Source organism: Lissotriton helveticus, chromosome 9 (genome assembly GCF_964261635.1).
Source record: "Lissotriton helveticus chromosome 9, aLisHel1.1, whole genome shotgun sequence".
Classification (NCBI taxonomy): domain Eukaryota; kingdom Metazoa; phylum Chordata; class Amphibia; order Caudata; family Salamandridae; genus Lissotriton; species Lissotriton helveticus.
This window is the reverse complement of record NC_136070.1, coordinates 912,605,760-912,628,041: the sequence shown is the minus strand read 5'-3', so window position 1 is coordinate 912,628,041 and position 22,282 is coordinate 912,605,760. Positions and strand designations below refer to the sequence as shown.

Here is a 22,282-nt window from a genome sequence, read left to right as displayed (position 1 = left end):
GATCTTGATCCAATCACACACAGAAATTTTAGACTTGAAATCTTTAAAATTGCAAGAAATGAATTGCTTAGGAGAGCAAGCTACGTCATCAGACGTTCCCCTCTTGGTGAGTGAACCCCATTTCTTCATCCAAGCAGGACACAAGTGAAAAGAAGCATCTCTGCCCCTAAGGAGTTTAAATGGACTTGAACCTGTAATCGCACTTGGAGTTGTGCGATGTGCCCAAAGCATACTTTGTTCTGCTTGCTTTATCTCAATTCTCGAAGAAACAGCCCATTGAATATATACATGAATACGGTTATTGCGTTCAATGAAACCATTAGCTTGTGGATGATAAAGAGCCACACGCATGTGAATGATACCAGACTGGCTTAAAAAAATCAGACATTTCTCATGAGGTGAATTGTACCCCATTGTCAGATACAATTTCCTTTGGGAAACCCGCTCTAGCAAACAAACATTGGAAAAACTTTATGACTTCCTGTGAATTAGGGTCAGAGAAAAAATGTACCTCCCACCATTTGCTGAAATAATTAGCCACAACTAAAGCAAATTTGTTCTTTCTTGGCAGTATATTGAATAGCCCGACAAAATCAACAGCAAGTTTCAGCCAGGGACCATCAGGAGCCATGACATTTTGGAGAGGTGAAACTATCTTTACAACCTTGTCACTTGAACAACATGTTAAACAACCTTCTACCACATCATTTATTTGGCGATCCATAGAGGGCCACCAGTAATATTCACAAATTCTTTTCTTTGTATTAGTTTGTCCAAGATGTCCCTCATGTCCAAACTCAATGATGCGACTTCTCAAAGACTCAGGAGAACCAAACTTCTCTCCTCATGATCATTTCACCCTCCTCCAAAGTGAGCTTGTCAGCAATTTTTGCAAAAGTATGAAAACAACTATCAAGGTGTTTCTCCTTTTGCCAACCTGAAACAATGTATTCTTTTATGTTTTTGAGAACAGGATCAGATTCTAAAGCACTAAACAATTCATGCTCAGTAAAACACCCTAAAGAGCATGCATCAACAGCGGCAATTAAACACTCCTCATCAATATTATCATCAGAATCCTGCTTTGAAATGGGAAGAGGAAACCTTAAAAGAAAATCAGCCCTAGTATTCTTCCCTCCCGAAATGTGTGCAACATCAAAACTATTGCAGCAATTTCGAACTAAGTCTAGCAATTCTTGGAGTATGGTATTTTACCTTCCAAATTGGGAGCAAGTGGCTTATGGTCAGTAAAAAGATTAAACGTTTTTCCCCACAGCAAGCACTTGAACCTCTCAACACCCCAACAACATGCCAACAGCTCGCGCTCAATGACAGAATAGTTTTTCACTTGGTCGCAAAGCCAGTGAAGCAAAACCCACAGTATATTCTTTCCCTTCTTTAACTTGTGAAATCATCCCCCCCAAACCAAGCAAGCTGGCATCAACAGACAGGGTACATTTTAGATTGGGATCAATCGGTTGGAGAATTTTGCAAGACCCCAGTTCCTTTTTTATCTGCGTAAATTCTTTTTGACAAAGATCATCCCACTTAAAAGTGGGTCTTTTTTTTTTTTTTTTAACAATTCCCTCATATGTGCAGTTTTACTCGCAAAATTAGGGATAAACTTGGTGTAGAATTCACACATCCCCAAGAATGAAGAGACAAGTTTTTTAGAGGATGGACAAGGAGCATCAACAATTGCCGACGACACGAACACTTCTCAGGATGAGAACACAAATGTGAACTTGAAAGAGGAGGCACACGTGGGTGGTGGCACGGTCAGTCCTCGTCGCCAAATTGAAGTAATCAGGCGGACACAAAATGTTCAGTAGACCTTTAGTATAATGACTGTTAGCCTCCACAGCTCCCAGGATACTGAAAGGCAGTAACAGTACAGCAAGCATTCAAACTTCAACATTCTATTGTCATGGGGATGACATCATAGGTCTTATGTAGAGAGATTACTACAATATGCCCCGAAGGTAAGGGTGGCAGCTATGTTCTATGGCATTCTCTGAAACCATAAAGGCGGACTTGGTTTCATCCATTTGGTACAATACAAGTTCTGGAAGAAAGTGCGGGGGGATATTATACAATTCCCAGCTTCTTCCCCCTGTCCAATTTACAAAATTAGTAGGCAAGGCTTAGCTGTTTGGTTTCCTACAACCTAAACTAGATTCTCCTCCTAGCACATCTGAAGAGGTCGACTCATGCTCAGTCTTTGGCCTCTATTGAGCTCATGTCTGGACCAGTACAAAAGCATACTGTCATATCCCTGCCTGGATTGGCTACAGACAAATCATCAACAGCATCATGAGGAACTATTGGAACATGTGCCAAACCCTACAATTTATATTCTGGAAAAAGCACGTCTCTGCTATAGTAAGCACACCATCACACCTGCCTGAATGACAATTGTTAGTGTATCCCACAGAGTGCTGCTTGAAACAAACAATTTCACTCTTCAATTGCTAACGCTTTAAGATCTTCTGATATCAGTTAAGAGAAATCTGATCATGGAGTGCCTTTACGGGATTGTCAGGTGGTTCAAAAAGGCTTACAGTTGGAGGCAGCAGCCGAAGGAGGATGGAGGCCAATATCTAGAAGCTTGTGATACATGCAACTTAACCAAGCAGAACACTGCTCCACCAGCTGGAAAGCCAGCCCTAAATTAATTCCAGTCCACAAATCTCTCCTTTAGGCCTTGAAATGGTAGGCCTAAGACAACTATCAGCTGGCGAAGGTTGTCCATTAGCCTGCAACAGGCTTAGCTTGCAGTCACCAATGACATGAAAGGGGGGGGGGGGGGAAATATAGCATGTAGGACAAATTCAATGTGTCCTCTCGTATAAAAGCGCTTGACAGAAGGTAATCTTCCTGACAAAAGTTTTGTCGGTCCACAGGCCCCTGTTGACTTAATTATGACCACAGTGCAGCCCTTCACACAAAGAGGAGAAAACAATTTTCCACAAATAAAAGTTGACAGTGTGAACTTGTAGAAGCAATCCTAGCCCAGGGTATGCTCCCCAATAACCTGATCTGACATCTACCCTCACACAGCAAACTAGAGCTGTGACAGACCGTCCATGGCACATTGAGGAACAATTTTTCGTCTAACTCTCCTCTAAGCAAATAAGGAGGCCTCAGTCTTGCCCAGAGGGACTATTTGTAGACCAACGATGGGGGAGCGTACAATAATTAGATAGCCTGCTTCATTCTTAAGGAGCTAACTGACATCTCCTTTGAGAACGTGGAGTTTGAGACAGTTGCCAGGAAATCCACATTTCTGTACAAGTAATTGTGTCTTTACGTCAAGCCCGCATGCAGGGTGCATGCACAGTCGCCAGGCAACCATTTTTCTTTCTTTAAAAATTTGAATAAGGGGCTTTTAGTACGCCCATTAGTTGGCATCATTTCACTTTTTGCTGCCTTCAATTTAGAAGCATGTGAGGTGTCACCTCGTATTCTTTTTGTCGTGCTTGGACCAAGTACAGATTGATTTATCTTGGTGTCTGTTAATGATTGAGGTACTATTTGTTCTTTTTGGCAATGTTTATACAGCACAAACTCAACCTGAAGTTATGTGAGAGCTTTATATGAGCACCAGTTACAATACACAAGGTCACATTCATTTTTGTTTTTTTTCCACCCGGAGATTATGGGCCCGATTTAGATCCTGGAGGACGGGCTACTATGTCTCAACGGTGACAGAATATAAATCCCCATTATATCTTATGGGATTCACATTTCGGCAGACAGAATATCCGTCACCGTTGTGACAGTGTATTCCGTCATCCAAGATCTAAATCAGGCCCAAAGTGTTTTTCCCAGAAAAACTCACGCACTACTTCATTCAATGGCAATTGGAAGTGTGGAATATTTTAGTGTAGATATACAGAAGTTAAGAGCAGACCTTTTGGCTGAAAAAAAACCAAAGGGTGAGTTTAGATTGTTTCAGATATAATTTGACTTCCTTAGAGTGTCTGTTTGCAGCTTTCACTGAGGGACATCTGTCCGGTTTGTACACACTGACCAGAGCTGGTTAAAAGCAGTGCAAGACCAAAATGGAGGCGAACTGTATCTGTAGGTAGCTAACAATAGAATTCTGAGTGGGCCAGCGCCTGGATGACTAAGCACTTAGAGCAAAAAACACAGAAGCACTGGCAAAGCAAACAGGTTTCACCAGTGCAAGAACTTTTTTTTTGTTTTTTGTTTTGCCATGGGGCACAGCAGGACTGTATCTGTGCAACATGGCAAAAAGTAAACAAAATAAACGTCAAGAAGTGGTCAACACTTGTTGCATCAGGTTTTTTTTGTTGTTTTAACCTTCAGGCATGTTGTACAGTAGCTGTTGTACAACATGTCTGAAAGTGAAAGTTAAAAAAAAAAAACAAGTTTAAATGCCAAGACGTGGCCAGCTTTGACTGCTTCACAGCTCTTACTTTGCTTTCAGGAATGTTGCATAGAGACTACACTGCGGTGCAATATGGCTAAAACGTTGACAAACCCAGTAGATCCGTCTTTGGCAAGACTTGGTGGCCATGCCAATGCTTGTTACTTTTGGGACATAAGCAAGTTCTTTAATCCTTTTACCTGTGCTGTGGACAGACTGATTTCTTTCACCAGAACCCGCCAGGATCAGTTGTTACCTGCAAAAACTAATCAGGTAGCAGCTGAAGACAACAGGAATAGACAATCTTTCTGCATTCCTACAAAGTTTGCCCAGCTTGTAACTTTCATTTTTCCCTCGGGCCTCCTAAACTAAAGTAACTATATGTAATTACAATAGGCATGGTCTTCTTCAATGCCACATTTTCTCCTTTTCTTGCTGCTAAAAACAACCCTGGGTGGAAACGAAAAAGACTGAGAAGAGGAGTAGGATAATATTAGCTTTAGGAGTCTTTCCAGCAAGTAGAAAAAGGCTTGCCTACTAAAAATATAAAAACACACCACACCACTCCCAATATCTAGAATTGTCCACATCAACCAGGTACATTTCAAAGGAAGGGAACTGGCAAAAATGTACAACGAGATGGGGAGTGTTAGACTTGGCATCTTTGGTGTGGTTTCCCCTGACTTTTTGATGCCGTGCTGGATTTCGTTTTTGCTGGGTTAGATGCTTTGGGCACTTTGCCACTACTGATCGTTGTCAAAGTGCAAGTGCTTCCTGTGTGAATTGTTATTACAATTAGTTCTCCCTGAATGGCATATTTGATTTTCTGGTTAGTCCCTAGTAAAGTCCATTGAGTGTGACAGGGCCTGCAAGTCAAATGCTACTAGTGGGCCTGCAGTACTTCTTGTGCCACCCACATGAGTAGCCCTGAAAAGGTTCTCAGACCTGCCACTGCAGTATCTGTGCACAGTTTTAAACTGCCATGTCGACCTGGCAAGTGCACCCACGTGCTAGGCCCTAACCATACTTTTTCTCACATGCAAGGCACCCCTCCGGTAGGCCCAAGTTTCACCCATGGGCAGGGTACGGTGTATGTAAAAGGTTGTACGTACGCTGGTGTGTGTGTGTGTGAGAGGCATGTCCTGAAAGTGAAATACTGCCAATGTTGTTTTTCACTATTGAAAGGCTATATGTCCCATAGGATACAATGAGAGATACTTTGCAACATCTTTTAATTATAACTTCTCATTGGGACAAGATGGAAGATTAAGGTTTAGGCTCTCTCAACTCAGAATTTAATCACACATCTTTTAGTAAAGATGGTTTTGAAATTGTGTGTTGGAAAATGCCACTTTTAGAAAGTAGGTATTTTCCCGTTTAACCATTCAGTGTGCCTCTGCCTGTTTGTGGATTGACTGTCTGGTTTTGAAGTGACAGGGGCTGGGGATGTGCATTCACTGTAGACAGCCACTGTGAGGGTTGAGGTGTGCCTGGCCCTTCCTGGATGACTTAGATCTAAGCTAAATAGACATTGGCAGCATTTAGAGTAGTGGGAGGAGTATTCCTTGCACCTGAATAGGGCCTGTCTCCCTTGCACAATGCTGCCTCCACCCGCTGTGGTGATACTGCACCAGTGAGGACAAAACTTGTTTGGGCTGGGCTCAGAGACCCTTGCACAAAGAAGATCAAAGCCAAAATGTGGTATAAGTAGCGGACCTTAAACCCCAGAACTTCAGATCACTTCTGGACTCAAGAGTAACCTTTGCCAAGGAGAAGAGCTAGAGAGCTGCGAGGGGTTGGCCAGCAGTTGCTGTTCCTGCCAAAGAAAGGACAAAGACTAAATTTGCAGAGAAGAAACCTGCTTGAAGTAGTATCTCCAGGGGCCTGTGTGTGCTGGCTTCCTGTTCTGAAGTCTCTGGGACACAATAGACTTCACCCCCAGCTCCCCTGAACTCTACTTCTGATAGTTCTGACCTGCCAGGAGGTGCCTTCTCCAGTTTTGGGCCCCTGGAGGCTATTGCTGCTGTTGGGAGCTGGAGGAAACTGGAGAAACTAAGAAAATCAGTGCATCGCCCTTCTTGCAGCTGTTTTTCCAACACAGCACAGCCATGCGGGAAGAATATCCATGCAACACCAACTTGCCGCTGGAGAGATGAAGCAGCACCTGCCTGCAACTGTAGGAACAGAGGCATTGTGGCTGAAGAAACGGACGCATCGCCACTTGCTGCCGCATCGATCACTGATGCATACCGGACATCCACGCATTGCACCTGTGTGGCAAGTTTTTCCAGGTGCATCACCCGCAGACCATAACCATCTTGGACTCGATGTACCACTTCCCACTACTGTTCAGATTCGATGCATCACTTCTCCTGCGTGCAGCAGAACTGTCGGATTGCCTCTCCACGGACTCAGGAACTGACGCATCCCTTTGTTTCCCGAAGCTTCCCTTCCCTGCAACTGTTTGGCCTTGTGAACTTTGATCCATCTACAGTTACATTGTGTAAAATCACACATCCATAGTTTGACATGGACCCAGTTGCTTGAAGACTTTTAAAAGGCATATTATTATTATTACATGTATATTGGATTGTTGTTCTGTTCTTGTTGAATTTTGATAAAGAAACTTTATTTTTCTAAACTGGCGTGGTGTCCATTTGTGGTGTTATCGCTGTATTCCTGTTTGTTTTGAGTACAAATAGTTTACAAATTACCTTTAGGCTAAGCCTGTCTGAAAGTGCCAAGCTACCATGGGGCTGAGCAGAGGTTATCTAGAGTGTGTATCCCAATTACCCCGACTAGAAGCAAGGGTCCCTACTTTGACAAAGGTACCTATCTCTGCCAAATAGAGACACCCATTTCTAACAGGGAGAAATAAGCATGGTCCCATGTACATTGTGATGCAGGGTTGAGACTTGGAAAGCAATGTTCTGAATTAAACATCTTTGACAAACAGTTCCCCGTCCTATTATGTATCAGAGTACCTACTGGGCAGGAACACAAGGTACCTCACAGACTAGTGTTTGTTGCCAGCCAGTTTACGAGAAGTGCCTTCTTTGCTGCTTTAGCAAGAAGGATAACTAAAGAGAGTTTTAAATGTTACAATGATCAACAATATTTCGGTTAAATTTTACTTGGGCCTAACTTGCATTTTACTTGGGACTACCTTGTTCTAGAAGTTTCTTTTCAATAGGTAGCAGAACTGAAAGGCATGGCTCTCAATTGTAGATTACTGGTAAATCCAACACATGGGAAATTGAACGTGTATGGTAGCTCCCACCATGTATAAAATATATTTTAATATTAATCTGTGCTAAAATATCATTGAAATCCAGAGGCCCAAATATACCACTCCAAGCAACAGTATGAAACATTCGATCCACTGCCATCCAAAAATGTACTAAAAGCCCACCTGTTCAAATCTTCATGCCATCACCTAGCAAGAATTACCTGCAGGAAAACCTCACACAAAAGTGCTCTACATAATTTCCAAAAACAGTGCATACAAGGTGTCACACTGGTCTCAGAGCGCAGTAATAAAGATGTATTTCCAATGGAGTGCTCACCCACCACACTGCCATTTGTTGTGGAATTTATTCCAAGAATCTAGGGGCAGAGATCGTTATACCTCCTTCCTAAAGATTGATATTAGGAGGTCAAGTTGAAGATTCCATAAATCCTGAAGAAAGAACACTTTTTTTTACTACCCTCTCTCTTCAAGGCCCCAGTTCCCCTAACAGGCATTATCTCCACATACCACCACCTTTGGTGGACTCTCAGCATGGTGAGATTGTGTGCTCAGCCTTTAATCTAGAACCCATTATATCTGGTCTACTCCATTGCCAAAGAATGTGGTCTGGGACATACTTCTGAAGTCAGAGTGTTAAAATACTCATCTCAGGCTGTTAAACAACAAGAGACACGTTGTATTACATTTTAATATTTCAATCTATGTCGTTCAGCAGAGTCCACTAAGCCAATAGCGCCCTTCACTTCAATCTGGGCACAAAACTTTCCCTAATCAAATCACCACTGGGACACCCAGGCAACACGGTTGGGCTTGATTGTACAAGCAGTACAGCATAAGAATTCAGGAGGGTGGCAAGGATTGGATAGGAGTGCAGATAGGAAGAAAACCAAACACAAAGCGAATAATTTTAAAGATGAACAAACTCCACTCCCTAAAATTAGAAGAAGCTTCTGCAGAGAAATGGGCTTCAAGAGCCTTCAGCAATAGCACTACCTACACAAAGGCCTGGAAAGGACTGTACACTGCAGCCCAACGCTCACAGAATAGCAACTGACAATGTCGCCCCCCTCCACTTAATACACAAAGGGAACCGCCTTCAACCCCGCAAACAATCTTCATGGCACAGCGTAAATAAAACCCAACCTGGAAACGCTAACTTTGTCAGACACCCAGAAGGCCTTTTCCAGAACTCTGTTCATTCAAGGTGGGAAACAATAGCTCTCAGTGATAGAAACAGACGACTCTACTTTGAGTACATTTAAGATCAGACAATCCAAATGTATTAAGCACTCATTTCTAATCAAACTCATTTTGCAACTTTTGTGCGGAATGGGAGGCAGATGATGGGGGAATGATGAATGGACGAAGGTCCTGGGGCCTCCGCTAGAGGCGGTCATCTCAGCCAGGCTCCGACTGATCCAATTTAAATATCCGCATAGAGTGTACGTTACTCTCCATCAGCAGTGGCACATGGGGGTGATTGCCTCCCAGTCTGTCGCTGGTGTGGTACATAAGCGGGGTATATTTCTCCACATAGTGTAGAGCTGCCATGCATTGGATGGATTCTGGTGGTGAGTGTTGATATGCCAGAGTGAGGTTTTATCCTGGCAGATCCTAGGAAACCCAAAAATAGCATGCCTACACCTCACACACAACCTTAGTGGGAATAGATACAAGGTGTCCCTTCTATACCTGGGGTTGGTCCTCGCCAAAAGTGACATAGCTAAATAGTACATTCATTAGTGCCTCAGTTTACCCTACTCTTTAACATGATTGGTGCCTACCTCTACTAAATTTCTGTAAAATAACCATACCTCTTCCTATAAACCATAAACTTAACTTCATAATAACAGTTTTTGCAACACCAAAACCTAACTAACCTATCTACTCATCCTGCTCCCATAAATCACGTTTCATTCAGTTTCACCTATCCTTACCATCTGAAAATATTGTATCTCGTTCACCTTAGTCCCTCTCTTCCACTTGCATTAACTCATTCTAATATTTACATAAAACGCCCTTTAATGCAAATCATCACCGCTTGAAAATGAAGGGCATCCTTCAGTTTCTTTAGTGCAGTGGTAATCAAAGTGCGGCCCAGGGGGCACATGGGGTCCTCCTGACCTTTACATGCAGCCCCCAAATCAACAGCAGCACTGGGCTGCTGTTGACTCGACTCAGCACCAACATTAAAAAGCTGTTAAATATACAGGCACGCCTTTGTTTAAAGGTTAACTGAACTTAAAGAAAGGAAGTAACTAACTAGATTGTCCTGCACCACTTAACTTTGGAAACACCTGAATTTTCCAAGCCGTCTTGCAGCTAAAGTGTAAAAATATGATCAGGTTTCTTCAAAATGTAAAAAGTGTATTTCATTAACATGCAGAACCATTTCAATTTAGTATATCAGTGCATTGAGAAGTACGGTCATAACGCTTTCAAATATGAATTTAGAAACATGACACAATAAACAGTAAAACATTTGCAGTGGATGAATCACAGGCTAAGAAGTAGGTTGACCCTCAGACCCTTTCACTTCTTGGAGGTTGATGAAAGGAGTGGCATTATGCTGGGATACGAACACAAGTTCTTTACAGCACCGCCAAAGCACATCCCAGTGATAGCTATTGTAATACAGCATCACTGGCAATATGTTACGTAATATATGTAACATTCAAACTAAAATATGTAAACCGTAGGCATGTTTATTGCTAGATCCAAAATGCAATGTAATGTTATATATAACAAGGTAAGGAAGTCTACACAGTAATCAAAATCTGTTTTATAGGCATTCATAGACCTGGTGTCCCATTAAAAACAGTGATTGAAGTGGGCGGGATCTGTGGGGCATGATGTGTCCATACATTTTCGTATTGAATACAAACAATGTACCCAACTTTTTCTCAAAAGACAACAGTATCCAGACATTTAATTTCCACAGCTGAGATGCCTCGGCTGAAATGGAAGGGAGGGTATCTTGTGGTGTGAAGCGGAGGGAGGAAAATACGGTTAAACAAGAAACAAGTCTTCTTGACAGTGTCCCTGAAATAAAAGCAAACATGTGCAACTGGTTAATCTGCACATGGTCAGCGACTAGCTGCCGCCTCCCCCCCAATCCGGCACCCAATACCCAGGAACGAGGACACGAGACGTCTTTACTTTTTGGAAGGCGGGCGCTAGTCGCCCGGCCGTATTTATTAAAGTATGAAATTAAAAAGGTTGTAATTGCATAATCAACAATTTATACAAAATTCAGCAGGACATTTAGGTACATACTCTTAGCAACAAGTTTGAGAGCCTGACTTTAACAAAACTCTATACATGTTGTTCCTAACTTATACTAAACATCCTCATCTAGAATTTTGTACATTTCTGGCCATATGGCAGGGTCACTACCGGTGTCAGGTCCTACAAGCTGCGCCTCCCCTCTGGATGTGCGCATGCGCAGTGTTACCCCGGGAATTGCCCGGTCTACGCCCTGAACTCCATTTACCCACTAAAGGAGGGCCCTTACTCTGCGCCGGTGGCGTCATGAGTCCACGCGCGCGGGGTGGCTACCAGCCTAAGGAAAGCGTGAACTACTCCTACCCGCGCTCCTTTGCTTTGCAGCATCTATTACCTTGCCCCTGGAGTTGTGGGAGTGGCCCGCAGGCTCCTCCCCCTGGGCGGGAACCTCCATAGGATGATGCCCGCCCCCTCAGACCTCAAAATATGTGCTCACCGATAATGACCTTACCGCATGCCCCATACCTAATAAATACGACGACCTATGGAAAAAATTCTAAAGGACAGCTACACTGGCTAATAAAACAGTATCAACGTATAGCTACAAAGGGAAAAAAGGCCTAAAGACATATAGCATTAAATACAGTACACTTCAAACAGTATCAACGTATAGCTACAAAGGGAAAAAAGGCCTAAAGACACATAGCATTAAATACAGTTCACTTCAAACAGTCTCAACGTATAGCTACAAAGGGAAAAAAGGCCTAAAGACACATAGCATTAAATACAGTTCACTTCACACATGACTTGCTAAAAAGGGGGAAAAATTCCTAGACAAAAGCATCAACAAAATACACCAACCGTTCATCTCTATTACCCTGTGAGACCCGTGGACCGTACATCCAGAACTTACCCTTAACCAGAGATAAGAACTGCTACCAAACTTTTTGTTCCAAGGGATGGTGGGTGGGAAAACAAAGAAGCCCCGAGCGCGGGGCACACCGTTTCGGCGAGGGAGCGTCCAGGGACAAGGGGGTCTCCTGGGCGCTCCCTATCTCTTTATTCCTGAGGGGCCAGGTGGCCCCTCCTCTAGCCCGCCCCCCCTGACCCGGACCCACTTCCCAGGATCCGGGTCAAGGGGGCCGCCAGCCAATCGGCGGTGGGCCGCGCCCCCCAGGGCACGCCCCCACCGCCGAATGGCAACAAGGAGACAGTGGGGGCGACGGTCGCCGCGCCGCCATGCGTGCGGGGGGGCCGAGGGCCCCCCCTTTTCAAATGCAAAGGGTGCCGAGAAGACGGAATTCGCTTCAACGGAGTCGGATGAAGTTTCGTGATGACAGGAGTATTCTTTTTTTAAGGTTATGCTGTGTCACATGCTGAATAAATAGAGTGTGTACTTTAATGGATGCATATATAAAAAAAATGGCACTAAATATAGTTTGATTGTTACTAAAGTCTACATTTTGGAATCACGTTTTAGTTTCATCTTAAACCTAATAAGTTGATGTGCTTTTTATTGCAGCCCGTTTTATACGCTTTAAAGTAAATACACCGTTTAAAGTTTAAAATAAAGACTGACCTATGCAGAGTGCTTTCTATCACAGGCTAGAACCTCGTACCACTAAAAATACACGTCATACTTCCCCACTGCACCAACCAGGATTGATTTTTGTGGCTCTCTGCTTCCACGTAGACTGCAGTGATCATATTAACCAACAATATTGAAGTTCCCACTGATAAGATTCACTTGCATTTATTTTTCATGTGAGGAGGTGTGTGGAAGGCTAACAAAATAGTTACAGAACATTTTGTTCCTTGTAATCACATATTTGAGCCTGCCCCACGATCACTGACCCCAGACCCCCTTAGCACGGAGGATCAACGTTATAGTATTTTCTTCACAACACCGTGACAGACGATTAAAATGTAGAAGACAAGGCAAAACATTATCTTGCTCAGATTAGGCATTCTCTCAGAAGCCTAACAAGCTCTGGAAACCTAAGATGCAAATCATACTCCTAAATTCTCTACTATACTGCCACGTGCAGAATGTTGTGCGTTCGATTTGGAATAGCAGATAAATGTTCGTTGCCTAAATGTGACACTGCGAGTAAAGTAATACGGTATACCCTCGCTCTCTAACGAGCCGCCGCGTTTCACACCCTCATCTTGCTGCAATTCCCAGAACTGCGCCGTCTTACCAGTAGACAACGTGTACTTTCACAGGCATGGCTACAGGACAGTATCACCGACCACAGATCGGACAGACGAAACTCCACTTCTATCAGCAACACAATTCCTGTTGTGAACAACTTCGCGCATGCTCAGTACAGGAATTTAAAAGGACATGCCTGTCAGCCCATGCAAGTGCAGACGAATCCATTTACAGAAGCGGAGGGGGAGCGAGGGATATAAGAGTAACCAATTCCACGCGTGGGTGGGCTCTCGATCAGGAGGCAAGCCCTAAAACAATGGTATTTCTGACCATTTTTGAAGAACGTAGAATTAGTAATTTGATTTACTTGATGCAATATCCTCAACCCCCCCCCCCCACACACACACACACACACACACACACTGTGATGGTAGATTCCGAAGAGAGATGTGGGAGTAGTATTTTAACTGGAGTTAGAGTCGATAACGGAACATTTTAAAGATATATTTCGAGCGCTTGGATGTTGGTTGGGGTGATAAAAGCAAGCATTAGCCAATAGGTCTTGCCTATGCGAGATCTATCGTGTTTGTAATTTTTTTTTAGCCATATTGTGCGTGGCTGCTGTGGAGCATGGTTGAAAGAAAAAACAGCATTTTCAATGCAATAGGTTTCGCTTTTGCAAGGTTTAACTGATTGGCATTGTAAATGGCAATCCCTTTTATTTATGTGTTTTAAACCCAACACATATATAAAATGCATTGTTATTTTTAATGCCAATAGCTCAAACACCTGCAAATGCGAGGGCACTTTTAATGTTGGCCGCTCCCATTTATTTAGACACTGCTCACTGTATTCAGGTTACAGTGAGCAGCGTCTAAACAAAGTGGCACGGACAAAATTAAAGTGAAAGCGCATATTGTGCGTTTTCACACAAAGTAAAAATAATTAAGAAACGTTCCGCACGCCTGCCAAAGTGAAAGTGGCCTGCACTATTAATTAATAAAATAAAGAAGCGCAGCCGCTAGTGTGAAAGCGGCCGCCTGTAAAATAAATAATTAAATAAGCGCGGCTGCTAAACTGAAAGCGGACCACACTGTAAATTAAAAAGTGCATAAGTGAGGCCGTTATAGTTAAATCGGAGCAAGTAACAATTTAAATAAATACAGTAGTAATCGTGCGGCGTGCTGCAATGCCGTGGGTGGAATAGGGCAAAAGCATTAAGGAAAATAGTGCTCACCGACTTATAATGCAGAGCATGTAATAACACCACTAAAAGGTCTGTTCCTTATGGGCGATAACAAAAGGAGACTAGGCGGTTCCAAGGAGGGACTAAAAGCCTCATAATGAATCAGAAGCCAGCATTTATAACGGACAATGGCACAAGCCAATTAAAAAAATGGGCGGGGCTTCTGGTGCATACCCTAATACAGCATGTCTCGCAGAGCGAGCATCGCATATGCGTGCTGCTAGGCTCGACCTAAAAAAACAAAGCTCTTGACCTAAAAAAACAAGCATTGTAAATGACAACGACAAGCACTGTAAATGACAATGTCTTTTATATATGTGTTTTGAAAACCTGTAAGGGGTACGTAAACACACACGTTGTACTTACAGGCATTGCTTATGAGAGCCAAGGCTAGCAGTAACTAGCCTCTTTTACTGCCAGACTTGTTTTTCATAAGCAAGGACTATACGTACAAAGTGTGTGTTTACACACTGCTTGCAGGTTTAAAAAAAATATAAATAAAAGGCATTGTCATTTACAATGCCAAGAGCTCAAACTCTTGCAAATGCGAGTTCTATTGCATTGCAAATACTTGTGATCCTTTGTACTCCAGTTTATACACAACGCTCTGTAACATGTGCATTAACCCAATGACCTATCAACATAAATTACTAAAATTTGACCCATAGCTCCTGCAAAAAAAGAGTGTCAGCAAGACAATGATATGGAATGTATACAATATATGCATTTACTGTTTATGCAGCTTTCGAAAAGACTTCACAAATAACATGACTGGGCAAAATCCTAGACCTCTCCGTACAATTATTGGTACAGCGCATCGAAGTGCTTGCACTGTTTTTAGGCACTTTAACAATGAAAACTGCAGTGCAGTAAATACATGAGGGTATAAATAATCTATGTTTGTGTATACTGATGTGTTGTATAGCATTGCAACATTCATGCAGAGTTTCAATGCCCTGACGGGGTTGCACAGCGCTCATTATAATGTGTTGGTTTGATTTACATGTATGAGAAACAACTGAATAAAGCTCATTATCATGGGTTGGTTTGATTTACATGTATGACAAACAACTGAATAAAGATAAGCTGCATTATTCAGCCACAAGCCACCGGAACGGTACACAGGAGGAGATGAGATCTAGGGGCTGGGTTGCTAATCTTGGGTTGAAACATTACTAATCTTGTTTTTCCAGCTTCGCCACAATGAGTGACCTTGGGCAAACACTTTCATGTGCCCAGGACTCCATAACTCAGCTAAGAGCAAGACAGCGCTGCCTGCAGAGAGGTTTTCAGGGATGGGGGAGGGAGAGTTGGTGGTTGTATGGTGTGTGTGCATGGTGGGGTGTTAAAAGCCTCTACAGGTCATTTCTACATTTCTAAAATGGGAGCCTCTACTCTGGTTATGTGAAGGGATAGGGACAAGTTGTGCTAGCCCGCTCCAGTCCATCTCCAGGATCTGGTCATTTATGGTTCCCCATCCCTTGCATTATGGGAATGGACATCAGTGAGCATGCCAAACAGGTGGGAGAGTATCTATAATGCAGCCTTTTCAAACATGTATGAACTCCTATTTGGAATTCCGGGATATGCCAATGAATACAAAAACCCAATGCTTTTCACAGCGCTATAAAGGTACAGCTGGAGATCGAAGTGGAGGAAGGGTTTCCACTATTCTGTTTGTTGACCGAGGGGGAGGGACAGCCTCGGCTCTTGTGGGGCTCCAGGGTCCAAGCTCCAAGAGGACCTCAAATTGAGACAGTCAGAGCCTGTAAGGGCTTGCCCACCTCTAATGCACAATCTCTGCGTTTCATTCAAGGATGAATTTCTGCATTTCGGATGACGGACGGTTCTATGTTTGAGGCAGATGATAAAAGTGACTCACGCTTCTCTGATCGAGCTCTGTCAGCTTGCCTTATTCACCAAAGGTAGGGCCGGTATCAAAGATAAACAAGAGCCGCCTACCGACTGCGTGGCTGCTCCTTCCTCTGAAGTAGCCATAGGTAAGCCCCACCAGTGCCTTGTTCAAAGCTTGTATTGATTAATCTACCCTGCCGGAAGGCACAAGAATGCTCTTTATAGCTAAAGTTTAGGTGATGGGGCGCACCAAGGTTTTACTTCTGCAGAGCATTGTAATGCATGTGTGCCCATGTGTGGTAGGTGACCTGATATTCTGGGGGTTAGCGAACAGCGCTAACGATTCAGAATAAAAGAAATTCACAGCACAATTGTTGACCTGACTCATGCCCGCTGTTGGGAAAAAAAGCGCATTTTAAAAACAAAATACAAGAAAGCCAGAAGTGTTTGCTGCTTTTAATTAAATAGTGCTCACCGTCTACATAAGGCAGACCGTGTACCAACACAAGTAAAAAGTCCAGTGGTTATGGGAGGTTACAAATGCAGACAAGGCGGTACCAAGGAGGGACTAACAAGCCTATTAACGACTCGGAAGCCAGCATATACGAAGGACAATGACACAAGCCAATGACAAATATAAGCGGAGAGTGAGCGGGGCTTCAAGTGCATTCTCCAATATTGCTTGCCATTCAGCGGCGCATGCGCTGCCCAGGTTCAACTAAAAAACGGTTGTGGCCAGCATTTTACCAGTCATGGCGAAACATTTTTTTTTAAACTTTTGTTCATGCTGGATAGCAGCTGTGCTGCCATACAACATAGCTAAAAGAAAAAGGACAAAGCCAGTAGAGCTCTCATAAGCATGACCTGTTAGCTTTGACAATGCTTGTTGGATATTGAAGGAGCACTGTGGTTGCAATGGTTATTCAGGGCCAGAGTTAGCGCCAGCCCTTCTCTCGATAGAAAATGCACATGGCAATTCACAGGCTTCCTACATTCAACATTTTAGAAGCAGTAAGTGGGCGATTTAGAAAAGTGAATCAGGAGAATGTCTTTCCCCCATTGACATTTATTGAAGCAGAGGCGATTTCAGGTGGGAGACAGCCTAAAAGAAAGCCATTTTTGGCTTCAAAAATCAGGAGCCTCCCGCCTGGATCAGGAATTTTGGTAAAGATGAGGCTCATCAATGACATTGTGGCACCTGGAGCCTACTGTTGTGACATCAGTCCACGCACCACAAACCACACACACAAATTCATAAACACAGCAGCTAGAAAGGGGGCATTTGCATGTATGAGAAGGCATCGGTTGCATGCTGGTGCCTTGCCAAGAAGAGCAGCGCACATTAATCCTTGTACAAAGAAGCTAATGTTAGAACTCTTAAAATATTTTTACATGGGCGTCATTTAGAGGTCATCTGGCTTTCCACCTGAGACCCCTGGCACTACCTTTTTCAGACCCTGTCCTCAGAGGCTCTGCATTCTTTATTATCTGCCTGCCTTTCATTTTACTAATAGTGAATATTATTCTGTTATTCACTATTAGTGTAATAAAACATGGAGAGCACTCAACTGGAAAGAGAACTTTGGTGTCAGCTATGGCAAGTAAAAATGCTTTTAAATGTATGTTATGTGAGTGCTTGCGCGTAAGAGTGTGTCTAAGTGATAGTATGTAGGTGTGTATGTATGAGCAAGTGTTGGACTTGGCCCTTTTTCCCCTTAATTTTTTCGCTTTTGTGGTAATCCACATCACGGTAATGAATGTGAAATACAAATGTTAAATGTGATGCAATGGTGTACGCACCATTAATTGCCCCATTGTAAGAATGCACCTTGGTAAAACGCTACGTTTAAAATGGGTGCCATGGCTGTGTTGTGCCCCCTGACTGAGGTGGGTTAACAGTCTAGTTGTTGTTTCCCAGCAAACCCAGCTTTTGGAGGGAAACCTGGCACTCAGGGTGCTCTACACCTCCCCCTGAGCCAGTCAGGACCGGTTTCCCCAAACGCTTCTAGAAGCTTCTGGCACTGTCTGGTAGGTGGGGTGAGGGGCGTATAAATAGGGGGTCTGTGCCACCATGTGCTCAGTCAGAGCGTGGACCTGAATGTGAGGGAACCTACTGCCAGGAGGTACTGCCACATGAGCCTGTGTGCTGGCCCCTGTGCCCAACTGCAACCCCTCTGCTGTCCACAGGGCTAGTGAGAGTCTCACTGCCGGAGTAAAGGCTGCTGTATCAGGAGGAGTGCCAAGTTACAGAGGTGGGTGGTTTCTAGGACCTACAGCCCTGTCCTGATGAGTGCCCACTGACTGCTGACCTTGCCCAGTAGTGCCTGCTGCTCTGCTACCCAGTGCCTGGAAAAGAAGAGCGCTGAATCTGTGCTGCCCAGAAGAGGGAAGGAGCACTAAACTGGACTGGCCTGTACTACTAGGAGATGAGTAGCGCTATCTTATGTCCCTGAGGCTGTTGGTGAGATTTAGCGCCCAGTGAGCGCTCCATGTAGATTGCCTGTTCTCCCTACCTGCACCCTAGCGCCTCATGGGAGCCTGACTGCATGCCCTGCTCAAGATGAGCGCTATATTTGGTGGGCGCTACACTTTAATCGATGGTATCCTGCCCGTTATCTGGCACTTGGTGAGGGCGGCGCTATGTTCTGCTTGCCCGGGAGAAGAGGAGCACTGCCCTTGGCCCCTGAAGCTGGTGGGGCTGCCTGGCGCCTGTTAAGCGCTATACTTGATGACCCAAAGGAGGTGAGGAGCGTGGGCCCTGCAGCCCTTGTTGTCTGGGAGAACGACTTACTTAAAAAAGAGCGGGAGCCCACCCCGCGTGATTGCCACCTGTGTACTTGTTTTCACAGAGGGAGCCTACCCCGCTTGATTGCCACCTGTGTACTTGTTTTCACAGCGGAGCCTACCCCGCGTTATGGCGGCGATGTGTATGCCTTAAAAGTTAAGCGGGTGCCCACCCCGCATATCGGCGCACTTTGGAACTGCCGAGATCACCGCCGCAACCCGGGCACCAAGAAATCCCCAGGCCGCTGCACTGCTCGCAGCGACCCGGAAGCCTGGTTGGGGGCATGGACCGCCGGCCAGAGGAAGGAAGCGGAGGTGTGGCGGGGCTCCCGTGGTGACGAGGGAACCCCATGTGTGGAGTGAGACTGGAGCGGGAGCCCACCCTGCCGGTCAGTGCCCCCGCAAGTGAAACCAGCCGGAAGTGAGCAGAAGTGCTGCCAGTCGTTGGCAGGGCTCCCGTGGTGGAGGGGGAGCCCCGTGTGCTGCCGCGAGGGAGGACGGCTGACAGGATGCCGGGGGTGGAGACAGGAGAGCCCCGCGGCCTGGCTGACACATCCGGAGCCTTTCAGGCTCCTTGCCCAAGTCCCGGGTCCCAGGAGAGGCCCGGGTGAAGTCTGGTGAGGCGCTGCTGCAGGGGGGGGCGCTCGGTATACAACCTTTATAACGCAACTTTTACAACGCACTACCATTACAACGAAACTTTTACAACGCAAAAACTATTACAACGCATGTATTTACAACGCATGTTTTTACAACGTAGGTACCTTTACAACGCATACCATTACAACGTAAGTATTGGTAAGTATATAATTATATTTAAAATGTTATATGTTTGGGTTTTTTAAAGGGGTATTTTTAGAGTTCAGGGTCAGTTTTGGGTTTTTGGGTAAAGGGGTATTTTTAGGGTTAAGGGTCAGTTTTAGGTTTTTGGGTAAAGGGGTATTTTTAGGGTTCATGGTCAGTTTTAGGTTTTTGGGTAAAGGGGTATTTTTAGGGTTCAGGGTCAATTTTGGGTTTTTGGGTAAAGGGGTATTTTTAGGGTTCAAGGTCAGTTTTGGGTTTTTGGGTAAAGGGGTATTTTTAGGGTTCAGGGTCAGTTTTAGATTTTTGGGTAAAGGGGTATTTTTAGGGTTCAGGGTCAGTTTTAGGTTTTTGGGTAAAGGGGTATTTTTAGGGTTCAGGGTCAGTTTTGGGTTTTTGGGTTTTTGGGTATTTTCAGGGTCAGTTTTGGGTTTTTGGGTAAAGGGGTATTTTTAGGGTTCAGGGTCAGTTTTGGATTTTTGGGTAAAGGGGTATTTTTAGGGTTCAGGGTCAGTTTTAGGTTTTTGGGTAAAGGGGTATTTTTAGGGTTCAGGGTCTGTTTTGGGTTTTTGGGTAAAGGGGTATTTTTAGGGTTCAGGGTCAGTTTTGGGTTTTTGGGTAAAGGGGTATTTTTAGGGTTCAGGGTCAGTTTTAGGTTTTTGGGTAAAGGGGTATTTTTAGGGTTCAGGGTCAGTTTTAGGTTTTTGGGTAAAGGGGTATTTTTAGGGTTCAGGGTCAGTTTTGGGTTTTTGGGTAAAGGGGTATTTTTAGGGTTCAGGGTCAGTTTTGGGTTTTTGGGTAAAGGGTTATTTTTAGGGTTCAGGGTCAGTTTTGGGTTTTTGGGTAAAGGGGTATTTTTAGGGTTCAGGGTCAGTTTTGGGTTTTTGGGTAAAGGGGTATTTTTAGGGTTCAGGGTCAGTTTTGGGTTTTTGGGGTACAGGGGTACAGGGTAAAAATAAAGTAAAATTAAATTTAAATTAAATTAATTAAATGAAATGAAATTAAATTAAATTACATTACGTTAAATTATATTAATTTCAATTAATTTACAATTAAAAAATTAATATATACTTACCAATACTTACGTTGTAATGGTATGCGTTGTTAAAAGTACCTGCGTTGTAAAAACATGTGTTGTAAATACATGCGTTGTAATAGTATTTGCGTTGTAAAAATTTCGTTGTAAAGGTATGCGTTGTAAAAGTATGCGTTGTAACGTCATACATCCGGGGCGCTCATATGCGGAGGAGAGCCCCGCAGCCCTCGAGAAGTCAGAGCGGTTCTCACCCTCCCCACAGCCGCCTCCAGCCCGTGCAAGGAACTGAGCTGTCTGAAGACGTCCCGAGCCTGCCCCAAGGACGGCAGTGAGTGGGGCTCATTTTAAGCACAGTAGGGCCAGAGTCTTTTGGGACCACACAGCGGCACCGCAGTTGCGGGCCGCCGCAACTTTAGGCAGGATCAAGTGAGTTCCAAACCCCAGTGGGGGCTCATGAAGGTTCAGAGGCGCCATTGCCTCCTGTGTCTGTGACCCCAGCTGCACGGCGAGACTGCGGGCAGCTGCACCGTGGGGGAGATCTGGCTGTTGGGTCCAGGCGAGGGCCTCCTTCACGGCCAGTAACTTGTGGGCCCATTTTGCCTGCTAACACGTTGGGAATAGTTCTAAGGTGACTCCTGCTCATGTGGTTGTGCCCACTGCCAGTGATGTTCATGTTCTGATGGTGACTAATGTGATCCAAATTTATTTTTTGTATGTATAGTGTGATGTTTCCACTCTGCCTAATGGTAATGTGGTGTTAACAGGGATGCACCAGTGTGCTAATATGGTTGGGCCCAAGGTACAACCTGATGGCATTTATGCATGTGATGATGCCCCATAGGTTAATCCCCAGGATTGGTCAGAATATGTTTTGTTAGGCCCACTGCTGCATTTATGCTGGTTTTCCTTTCAGGCCTACGGCGAAGGTGATTGATGCCTCATGATAATGTCTCACGTTAAGGTCATGTTTTCGTTCTATGCCTAGGTACCATTCACAGTTAATGCAACGGCGACAATGAGGTTGCCTAGGGCAGGAGGGGTGGTTTACGCCCTAATGGTGTCTCTATGCTCACAGGTTGCTGCATAATGTGTTTTCATGCATATTGAGACGCCTCACGCGAGTAGGCCTAAGGCCAGGTGATTATGCTAATGCCAAAGTGCCTTCTGCTAATGTAACGCCTAATCTAATGAGAATTATGCCCACAGGATTGTGCCTGAAGATAATGCCTCTGGGTTTATGGCAAGGTGGCCAATGCTAACCTGTTTAGGCCTAATGCTCTAGGTTAATGATAATGTTTTCCCCCAAGGTCTGACAACGTCTTTATGCCTACGGTGAGGCCGCCTGGCCTGGAAGCCTGTTTTTTTTTCAGGTCTGATGCTGACTGTGTCCATGCCTACTGTGATGCGACCGGGGGGTATACCTAATGTTCACATGTTCATGCCCACTCTTGTGCTCAGTTCATTAATTTATCCGTAGGTACAGACTGATTACAATTGTTAAAGCTGATGGACTTTGCATTTATTCTTTACCCTATCCT

The 22,282-nt window shown here is 44.4% G+C and overlaps 2 long non-coding RNA genes across 2 annotated transcripts in view; one reads left to right on the top strand and one right to left on the bottom strand.

Annotated features, from left to right (window-relative positions):
* The window catches only part of LOC144781990 (uncharacterized), a 190,804-nt gene extending 177,601 nt beyond the window's left edge, over positions 1 to 13,203 (bottom strand). Inside the window, exon 1 of the long non-coding RNA XR_013601097.1 lies at positions 13,070 to 13,203. This is a non-coding gene — a long non-coding RNA (uncharacterized LOC144781990). The remainder of the gene's footprint in view (positions 1 to 13,069) is intronic.
* LOC144781991 (uncharacterized) overlaps positions 1 to 22,282 on the top strand; it is a 105,485-nt gene that overhangs the window by 26,267 nt on the left and 56,936 nt on the right. The gene's annotated exons all lie outside the window — the stretch shown is intronic.